Below are 10551 nucleotides of genomic sequence, written 5' to 3'. Positions count from 1 at the left end.
ATGCAGCGTCTGCAGAAAGTTCGGACACCGACGAGAGAGTTGTCCGGAAAAAGAGGTAAATATTGTACAAGATATTAAGAACCGTATTAATATGTATAAGATTCACGTTCGCGTTAACGGTCACAAGGTAGAAAGCTTGATAGATACCGGAAGCGCATGTACTATCGTTCATTCGTCGATAACGAAGAAATTCTGTATCAACACGAAAACCGTGGAAGATACGATATTTAAAGGATTTGCCAATCAATCCGTAGTCATTAATAGAATCGCGCCGATTACGATAAAAATCCAGAATGTAACAGCGCGCGTAGATTCTTACATTATTCCGGACGAGCATACGGCTCATGACGTAATCCTTGGGAGAGATTTCCTACAGCAAGAGCATGTTGTAATGTTGAAACGGGGAAATCAACTCATTTTTAACGATTTGAGGGATTCAAGAGAACCGCGAATAATTTCGGCGATGGATATCTATGTTATCGAAGCAAACCCTAAATTGGATCTGGGAAACATCGAAAAGAAGGAAAGAGAATTATGCGTCGCGTTAATTGAAGAATTCCGCGATTGCGTATCGTCGTCAATGCGAGATCTTGGAAGGACAAACACGGTGTCGATAGAAATCCGATTACTCAGCGATGAACCGATCGCGTATCACCCTTACCGTCTCGCGGAACCGGAGAAAAGGGTCGTTCGCGAAATAATTGCGGATTTATTGGATAACCGAATAATTAGAGAATCTGATTCACCGTATGCGAGCCCGATTACGCTCGTGAAAAAGAAAACAGGGGACACAAGAATGTGCGTAGATTATCGCAAATTAAACGCCATCACCGTAAAGGACAAATACCCTCTGCCTCTGATCGACGATCAAATCGATAAGCTGGGCGGCAATCGGTATTTTACGGGTCTCGATTTAGCGTCAGGATATTACCAAGTACCCGTCGCTGAAGATTCGATCGCAAAGACAGCCTTTGTTACACCGGAAGGACATTACGAATTCCTACGAATGCCTTTTGGGTTAACCAACGCGCCTGCTGTTTTCCAACGGTTAATAAATAAGGTTCTTGGAAATTTGAAGGACACCGTTGCATTTCCGTATTTGGACGATGTCATTATACCGTCGAAAACTGTAGAAGAGGGTATCGTGAAACTACGGAAAGTTTTAGAGACCTTCCGAACACATGGCCTGACCCTTAAACTCGAGAAATGTTCATTCTTTAAAGAAACCATCGAATACTTGGGCCGTGAAATAAGCGAACATGGGGTAAGGCCAGGCCAACGAAAAATAGATGCCGTGGAAGAAATGCCATTTCCGACAACGGTTAAGCAGGTACGGCAATTTCTGGGATTGGCCAGCTACTTCAGGAAATTTATTAAGAATTTTGCAACGATCGTGGAACCCTTAACGCGTCTCACACGCAAAGATGTACCGTGGACATGGGGGAAGCCACAGGAAAACGCTTTTCGGCAGGTACAAGAGAAATTAACATCACGACCGATATTATGCATTTTCGATCCAGCTCGACCCACTGAACTACACACAGATGCAAGTTCTTTAGGTGTTGGAGCCATATTGTTACAACAACAGGAAGACGGAAAGATGGCAGTGGTTGCTTATTTCAGCAAACAAACGACAGCGGATCAACGATGCTACCATTCGTATGAATTGGAAACAATGGCAGTTGTGTTCGCGCTACGCTATTTTCGAGTTTATTTACTGGGAATAGAATTCAAGGTGGTGACAGACTGCAACGCATTGAGGACGACCTTTTCGAAAAAAGATTTATTGCCACGCATAGGTCGATGGTGGTTGGAAGTGCAGGAGTACACTTTCGAAATCCTGTATCGACCGGGGACGAAGATGGCTCATGTGGATGCACTTAGCCGAAATCCTCAACCGGTCGCTCTCGAGGTCGCCTACGTCGACATTACGGAGGCTGAATGGATAACGTCGGCACAAATGCAGGACGAGCAATTGTCACGGGTCCGAACGATTCTCGCCAACAATGAAGAGTCACCCGAGACGAAGCATTACTTCCAGGAGTACGTGTTGAAAAAGGACAAACTATACCGGCGGCTAGCAGGTAACAAAACGGCTTGGGTCGTTCCGAAAAACGCAAGGCTACAAATATGCCGATTATGCCACGACGACGCCGGACACCTGAGTTCGGAAAAGACAATTGAACGAATTCAAAGGAATTATTGGTTCGCGAATATGAAACGTTTCGTAACAAAGTATGTAAACGCATGTTTGAGTTGTGCATATTACAAACACACTTCGGGCAAGAAGCAGTGCAAGTTGAACACCATCGAAAAGGCGCCGATACCGTTCCACACCTTGCACATCGATCACGTGGGACCATTCGAAACGAGCAGAAAGGGAAATAAATATCTACTCGTGATGGTAGACGCGTTTACAAAATTTATGATCGTGGAACCAGTAAAAAGCCAGAAGACTCGTCACACTGAAAAGGTATTATTGGATCTGATGTACTTATTCGGTGTGCCGACGAGAATAATAAGCGATCGTGGAACAAGTTTTACGTCACAACGGTTCGCTACTCTATGTCGAACATACGGCATCAAGCATGTACTTAACGCAGTAGCCACACCAAGAGCGAACGGACAATGCGAACGATACAACAAAACTATCGTTGACGCGCTAGCGACAAGTTCAGCAGGCCTGGATCCACGAGACTGGGATACTCAGGTAAAAAGGGTACAGAGCGCAATAAACACCACGCACAACAAGGGCATCGGCACGACGCCGACAAAAGCATTGATCGGATGCGACACGAGAACAGTAGCTGAAGGGACACTACTGAGTGTCGTACAGGAAGAAATGGATCGGTTGGATTTGGCTGCCATGCGAGGAAACATTAGCCAGCACATTTCCGAAGATCAGCGCAAACAAAAGGAGCGGTATGACCGTACGCGAAAGGAAGCACGTGCGTATACCGTTGACGAACTCGTATTGATACGAATGACCAGTGAACCTGCAACGGGGAGCAGCCGAAAGTTGCTGCCGAAGTATAAAGGACCATTCAAAGTTCGAGCGGTGCTACCGAATGACCGCTATGATGTAGAGGATCTACGAGAAGGGGCGAAACGATTACGAACAGTCGTTGCAGCCGATAAGATGAAACCGTGGATTACGATCCAAGGGGACGACCACGATGTCGAATAATAACCATCGCTATATCCTTTTTTAAATTTAAAGTATCGTTGGTTTTAGTACGGATAGTCGTTCGTTAACGATCGATTGTCACATAAGTTCAAACGCAATCTCACATTTGTTTGAGTTTGTTCACAGAAACATCAGGGTGGATCGAAAGCATAAGGCTTCGATAAGCATCAGGAGGGACTTTGCCCGGCGACCAGGCAAAATCCGGCGAGCGAGGGCAACGGCCTAAGCACCTGATGAGGGAGAAGGACGGGTCACCTAACACCATTCCAACGGGAATGACCCAAGAAAGCTATCCTTCGCGGATACGACGGTATCTTAGCGAGGAAGGGCGTTGAGCCAAACGGACACATACGGTGTCGAAGATGCTGAGTATAGGTACACAGGTACCTTAGGCAGATATCCTTCGCGGGTACAACGGTATCTTAGCGAAGAAGGGCGTGAGCCAGACGGACACGACGGTGTCAAAGTTGCTGAGCATAGGTACGCAGGTACCTTAGGCAAATATCCTTCGCCAGGTGCAACGGTATCTGTGCGGAGAAGGACACCGAACCAGACGGACACGAAGGCGTGTCTCAGGCAGGGTGGTTGTCAGTAAGGGATACAACGGTATCCATAGTTGATCGTGAGTGATGCAACGGTATCATGTCACGACAACAACCTTTTTATTTTCAGATAAAATCAAAGGAGTAATTTTATTGTAAAGTCTGAGGGCAGACTTGGTTGTCAGTATGGCCGAATGTTAGAAACATTGAAATAGATAAATGCCCGAAGCGGGCCATGTGCTTCTTTTTGGGCGCGTTTCCCCCTCTTAAAGGAGAATCGGCCAGGACACTTAGACAAAAGAGGGCCGTACTGTCAAGGGTGCCCTCACGACCCTGGTTCTCTGTCAGGGTACAGATTTGTATTGGCTTTTGCCGCGAGCAGACACCAAATATAGTTTTTCCAAAAGTCCATCGTGTCTTAAGTTTTATTAAAACGCCCAACCGCTCTCCTGACCGTAATATCTACATTCTTACACGTACGTATTTATGTAAAAAAAATTGTATATTTATCCTCTATTTGCAATATCGTTTAACCTAGATATAATAACGCTTAATGCATATAGTAAAATATCAATATTAATTTTTTGTTTATTTAACTTCTTTTGAATATGTATCTAGAGTTTTCAAATTCTCTCGGAGGACATTCATTAAGATGCAAAGAAAAAAAGTGAAAGTGATAGACGTATCTGACGATTGATGTAGAATTCTGATAGGGAAAGAGACGAAAAAAGAGGGATAAGAGAGAAAGAAAAGAAGGCACACAGAGGCCTAGAGAGAACGGAAACAGAGAGATGGCGAGAGAGGGGGGGAGAGGCAGGCGCGTACCTAAGACACGTTATTCTTGTTCGTTTCCAAGAATAAATCCGTAAGAATCCAGCTGGTCGCACAATACGAGTTTCTCTTAACAAAATACGTTACTCCCTCCACCTCCCATCCTTTCAAACATTTTATGAATTCTCCGATCTCCTAAATCCAATATACTTTAGTTTTATTTATTATTTTAGGCAGTTTCGCTGGAAATATTGAAATCTTATCTAAAAACTTATCTTCTTTTAAGAATTTTACGATATTTGCTGCGAACATTTTTTGATACTTTTCTTGGTAATATACGTTTATATAAAAAACGTTGAACATTGTTCAAATATTTCGAAAATAAGATTGTATTCGTAATTTTGTGTACGTCACTGTAGACTAATTTTATAGCATATGATGTATTTTGAACAGATTTTTAAAAATTTGCTTTACATTTATTGACGAATATACTAATTTGCATAATTTTTATGCTTTCAAAATTAACGTGACATTAATGCAAAAGTTATACCATTTAATTACAAGAATAATAAATATATTTACTTCGAAAATTTAACTGCAAAAAGGTAATTAAGCACAATTCTGAATAAAATTTCTTTACACATAGTATAATGATCTACCTATAAAAATAAAAATTGAACCTCTAATTTTTTTAATAAATATTTAATAAAAGTCACACTAAATTGCCAGTTATGTAATTACTAAACTCAGTTACGTTAAAGAAATAATAATTTGTGCACGTCACTGTAGACTAATTTTATAGTACATCATGTATTTTGAACAAATTTTTAAAAATTTGCTTTAAATTTATTAACAAATATACTAATTTGTATGCTTCCAAAATTAACGTGACATTAATGCAAAAGTTATACCATTTAATTACAAAAATAATAAATATATTTACTTCGAAAATTTAACTGCAAAAAGGTAATAAAAAGTCACACTAAATTGCCAGTTATATAATTACTAAACTCAGTTGCGTTAAAAAAATAATTAAATGTGATGTAGGAATAATATTATCTTATATATTCGCGAGAACTATTAATGGAAAATGTATTACAATTGGTAAAATCGATACTCGTAAATTATGAATGTTAAGGAATCCTGAACCATAAGGAAAACGTTGCCTGCTAACGCTACTCAGGGCGCGAAAGAGGAACACCTGGCAGTGAGTCATGAGACTGAAACATGTATCCTAACAGACCATGTGTCGTTTCTTTAACACAGGCATTCATATCCTGTGATGGACGAACACCTTTTAAGTGCACCGCAACATTATTAATCGTTAAATAATCAACGTTCATTCTAATTGCGATATTCGCATAAAATATTTAAATGTGTCAGTGTTCGGTTTAAGAACTCGTAAAACGTAATTGTGTTAAAACGTTAAGTTCTTTCAAAGTCTTTGGAAGACAAATAACAGTACATACATTGCTACATTCCCATTGTAGCAATACGTAAAGCTTTCTGATTGTAATATTTTCAGAAAGCTTTTATGTTTTCGGAACAATGAGCAGAGACCCATTCCGTTATTGGGAGGCATATGTCCCATTGTGCATTTATGGAACCCTTGGCGGGAGAGATTTCGTGGTAACTTGAATTCTACAGAAATCGCTCTTTCGAGACTTTAACTGCTCGTCGAACTTCCTTCCTCGATGTTTCAATATTTTATAAAATCGATCGAGTGTTGAACACTGTTTATTCTAGAATTTATTTACATATACGATCCTTCAAATTTTACACTCGGTCACGTTTAACCCCTTGCTGTACAATGGCGAGTCTGACTCGTTATAAGTTCTTGATGTCAAGCTGCACAATCACGAGGCTATTCATTCGTCATCAAATCTTATGTATTAAAATCAACACATTTTTACAGTTACAAAGTATTCATAAAACAAATCTATTCTTTTTCGCGGCCATTTCTTGTATAAACAAAATTAAATAGTATATACGTTTGAAAAATTATTTGGAATTAAATCGTACGTTAAGTAGTTAAAATCACTCGTATAGGAAAGTTTTAATAAAAATTCATTGTTAATATTGTTAAACTTATTAATTTTTATTAATAAACAGTACGTTAAGGGGTTAAAAGCGTTCATTCAATTTTGGAGTCCGATAATGATTGCAATAGCAGTGACTGTGTTTCATTTTCAGTTATACATGAAATGTGAAAGTAGAACTGTTTTAGTACTCGACAAGAAAATGAATAGTCAAGGTAATATACTGGAACATTTTATAAGCAGATTATTCGAGAAGTACAAAAAATTTAAGTTAAAAATTAGTTGATCAGTCGAGATCTCAGTTCATCGTGATAAAATGAGTTTTACTTCGTTCAAATTCCAAAGTACTTGAATGTTTCGATCGTTACAGCAACTCTAAATATATTGCAATATTTCCAAGCAATTTGTAATAATTGTTTTCCAAGGATCACGAATGGTTTTATAACGTTGCATTCTAACTGCACGTAAATTAGAAAGCTTTCCGTAAGGTAAGAATTATAGACTAGAAGCATAAAGGTTACTATATAGAACCGAATGGGTCGTTCATCGATGGATCGAGGACTACATATTTCAGAGAGGATTCCAGGAACGTTTCGAACGGAGAAATCGAGAGACACGCTATGCTCCCATTTCAACTGGTCACATATATGGGCCTCATAGAGCCTGTTATCGTATCTGTTACCCTGTGGTAGAGCCAGGCATCTTATCACAAACAAACAAACTCCTTTATGACGATTATACCCGATTCTCTCGAATCGACCTTTCCTCGAACTGATCGTTCAAGGGCGCGCCTTTTAATTGAAATCAATAACGATTGTCCGAAATCTGCCACAATTCTATTGTTCTTCGCATTAATTAACTAGATACTTAATAACTTTTTTAATTATTAAACTATTATAATATTAACCCTTTACACTCGGTTGTTCCCTCTGAAGAGACATCTAGCAAAGAATTTGGATGCACTTTCTAAGGAAACACAATGACATTATTTTTTTAAAGTGATTATAATAGGACAAAATACATAAACGGAAAATTAAAAAAAAAAAAAAAAAAAAAAAGATATATTTGCTTAAAGTATTTACTATCGTATTATACTATTCGTAAAAAAGTTTGTTTAAATTAGTGGTAGATGATCGAGTGCAAAAGGTTCACTAGACAAAAAAGTAAGCTTCTAAAAAAAACCTACTAGCTTGAAAAAGGAATGTTTTAAGTCAATAATTGCAAAAATTATTTTTTCGCAATTTAAATAAATTTCGGAAGTATAGAACGAAGAGAGGCGCCTTATTATCTAAGATGGGAGTAAAAAGAAAATTTGTCATATAGGAATGCATGTATAATGTAAATATCTATTTCTACGAACACAATGATTATTAAAACTTAACGATTATATGTATTAATATTTTCAGGGACACAGTGCTTGGTATAAAGCAAACTAACATGTTAACTGATCTTGGCCAATGACATCTATTAACTTTATGACAGTGTTATATCATTCAATTTACAATTGCAGTGGTTAATTCCAAATTACAATGTTTGAAATAATTGAAAAACTAAACGAACCTGTACATGATAGATAAAATTAAATGTTTGCAAGGTTAAATAAATTACATCCACCCTGTTCTACAATACAAATAATTTATTACGAAACAGGAAATTAAAGAAATCCAAGTAACATTTGTATAATTTTCTTAGACTAAAATTTAGTATTGGGATCATTTATTAATAATTCGATACAATTATATTGAATGAATCAATATAACTTAATTTTGAATTAATTAAAATCAATGTAACAAAAATTTTTCTTTATACATTTTAAGCACAAATAAAAGGGGACATTTGACAAAATTTTATGACCACTGCCTTAAATGCATTGAGTTGATCTGTACAAACACGTATGATTAACAAATGTGATTATAATATTTCTGCATGCTAAATATACTAAATATTCAAATCTTACAAAGAGTGTTTACAATTTAGACAGGCATTTTTTAGATGGGACAGAGAGTAAAGTATAGAGACTAATGAATATAAAGAAATTCTAGAGTAATAACTGCAAATGCCTAGTCATTTTTTTAAAAAATGGCTTCAAATATGTACAAATTTAAACTTTTGAAGTTTTGAGGTAACTATTAACATAGAATGGATTTTAACTGTAGTTACAATCGACACATTATAATATCCCAAACTACGATCTAAATGACCAAGGTTTGAATTCCACGAAGATTCAATTTTGTGTCTTCATAGTTTTATTCTGTTTTTGCTCATGCTTAATCAAATTTTAATCTTCAATTTAACATTTCAGTAAAAGAAAGATATTACATATGTTTTTAAGTATGTCATCAGGTTTTTCCTGTGCACATTTTTTTAATCGAAGGAAGTAGTATTGATGTATCTCTTAATAATCATATAACACACAGATAAGGAAAAGTCTCAAGTGGCATAATAAAGTTGGGAAATTGGGAAATCCATGTGACAATTATTTCAATAACGTCACAGTATGTATGAAATTGTAAATGGTAATAAATACAATGTTTTAAATAAATTTCATCTTCCAAATATATAATTTAAAACACATTTAAAAATATATATAAATCCCCTTTGTGTTTAGATAGTTTTGTTATGATAATAAAAGCAACACTTACTGTGGTTATCCATAAAATGTAAAATAAAACATTTCTTAGAATATTTACATGTAATTATTTAATAACTTATCCATTGCACAAATGGTAATATACATAATTCTATGCACATAATGTATACTACATAAACCTGAATATTCAGCGTAATACTCTTTGCAAATTACAGTTTTTAAATGCAGCTGTTAAAGTCTGATTAATTACAATATTGTTTCGAGAACAGAAACAAATAGATTTTAAACTTGTAAAATACTTAAAACGAATGTGTTGTCAATTACAATTCATTCTGACTATATATTTAAGTAACAGATAATATTATATGTATATTATTTTAAGATAATAATTACTAAGAAATATTTTAATTCTCTCTTTCCACTACAGTTTGTATTTTTGTTTATATCAACTGAAAAATTAATTGAGAAAAGCATACATAATGCAATTTTTCTACGAATACATACTTTCCGAAATTCCAATTGAACCCAATACATATATATCATCAATAAAATTACTTCAAAGTGAAAAATAGGATGTAGGAAGAGACGTGAAATTTAAATAGTATAAAAATAAAGATTCAAAAGGATAAAGGTGAACGTACCTTCTATGTCCGTTCTCGAAGCGTCTCCTTCGTGCACACACAGTTACACCTGCAAACAACACGCTTAAAACAAACAATATCACGACTTTTTTGTCACTAATAAAACAATGAATTTTCAAGAGTATCACGAATTAATTTTACTTGTTTCACAATTGTAATGAAATTTGTGCGTAAATACGAGTTCGAGAAACATATTTTAGCGTCTCAAACGGGCTTCGTCCGCCATTGGCGTCACTAGTACACCTAATTAACAGTAGGGGGTGCACGTATACAGGTCAAACATGTAAAGCATAAAACAGATTTTATTAGTTCCAGAATTACGTCATTATTTATTAAATATATCTCATTATGTTTCTAAAATTAATTTTGATACATGTGACTAACATTTTCAATATTTCAGTTAAATAACATATATTTGATATGTCAGTATTATAGTAAAGGCATTAGAATATTTCTAAACATGAACTTACAGCAAGCATTACAATATATTAAAGTATAAAGAATACATAAAATGTATAATATGCAGTATTTGCAAAAGTATTTATTCTGTATATTACCACTATAAAATAATGAAGTATTAAAATATTTAATATTTTGCCTATTAAATATTATATATTTGTAGTCATTTTTAAAATTAATTAATTGCAATGATCTTTCGTTGACATTTAAAAAAAACCTGTTCGAAAATCGTTCCTATTTTTCTATTTTAAAGGCCTAAAAAAATTAAAAAATGGTAATTCATTTAATGGATTAATCTTTGAATTTAAAAGTTTATTGACTT

General features: G+C 35.6%; 1 protein-coding gene across 2 annotated transcripts in view; it reads right to left on the bottom strand.

The window, feature by feature from the left end:
- The window catches only part of LOC143344245 (uncharacterized), a 27263-nt gene extending 17268 nt beyond the window's left edge, over window positions 1-9995 (bottom strand). For both annotated transcript variants that reach the window (XM_076770120.1, XM_076770112.1), the window contains exon 1: window positions 9771-9995. The gene's annotated coding sequence lies outside the window, so the exon portion shown is untranslated. The remainder of the gene's footprint in view (window positions 1-9770) is intronic.
- Between the last annotated feature and the right edge of the window lie 556 nt (window positions 9996-10551).

The sequence above is a fragment of the Colletes latitarsis genome, chromosome 1, assembly GCF_051014445.1.
Source record: "Colletes latitarsis isolate SP2378_abdomen chromosome 1, iyColLati1, whole genome shotgun sequence".
Lineage (NCBI taxonomy): Eukaryota > Metazoa > Arthropoda > Insecta > Hymenoptera > Colletidae > Colletes > Colletes latitarsis.
Note: the sequence above shows the minus strand (reverse complement) of the source record. Positions and strands in the feature narration are given on the sequence as shown.